The sequence below is a fragment of the Octopus bimaculoides genome, chromosome 15 (assembly GCF_001194135.2).
Source record: "Octopus bimaculoides isolate UCB-OBI-ISO-001 chromosome 15, ASM119413v2, whole genome shotgun sequence".
NCBI classification, from domain to species: Eukaryota; Metazoa; Mollusca; class Cephalopoda; order Octopoda; family Octopodidae; genus Octopus; species Octopus bimaculoides.
In genome coordinates, this window is record NC_068995.1 from 56,840,464 (window position 1) to 56,841,313 (window position 850).

At 31.3% G+C, this 850-nt stretch overlaps 1 protein-coding gene across 2 annotated transcripts in view; it reads right to left on the reverse strand.

Moving 5' to 3' along the window:
- The window catches only part of LOC106870740 (tRNA (guanine-N(7)-)-methyltransferase non-catalytic subunit wdr4), a 1,056,013-nt gene that overhangs the window by 743,116 nt on the left and 312,047 nt on the right, over positions 1 to 850 (reverse strand). The window lies entirely within an intron of this gene.

The window sequence follows — 850 nt, forward strand, 5'->3', positions numbered from 1 at the left end:
TGTATGTGTGTATATATTTATTTATTTATTTATTTTAAATATTTCCATACATATAAGCAAACACAATATGATATATATGTAAATGGATGCATATGTATGCACATATACTAATACATACACATAAATGCATACATATTTATATATACAAGCGAACACAGATGTGCATCAACAAAATCTGTTTTAACTGCACATTCAAACACACATACACCACACAAACATACACACACACACATACATACACATGTACATGCATAAACATACAGAATGGTAACAGACCGATTGATTGGTCACTACTGACAGCAAGGAAAGTGTGTGGGGGGGAACAAGAACAAAACAAAACATTGAATAATAAATGGTAATAGTGTCATAGCCAAAAAATCAGGAATGTCCAACTAAGCACCAATAAAAAAAAAAAATAATAATGCAATAATAAAGAAACAAAAAGACAATATAACAAAAAGTAAAAAAAAAACAAGGCAAAACCAGGAAGAATTTCTGTAAATGAACCGTGTTTTGTGTTGGTGTTTCGAAAGAAATCCTTGAGGTTTTTTCTGGGAAGTTTTTTATTGTTGCTTTTGGAGTTGTTTTTGTTGTTGTGTTTGTTGTTTTTGAAACGAAGGTCATGCTGCAGTGAGTTTGAATGGCTTAAAGCAGCAGAATCCAATTTGAACTTGTTCTCCTTCCCATCATATATCATACATCATACGCTTTGATAACTTTTAATAGATGCAATGTATACACTGAGAAATTTTTATGTATGAGCTTGTGTCTATCTGTGTCTATCTGTGTGTATGTATGTGTGCGTATGGAGATAATACTTTTATCTATGTATGCGTTCTTACATGTGTCT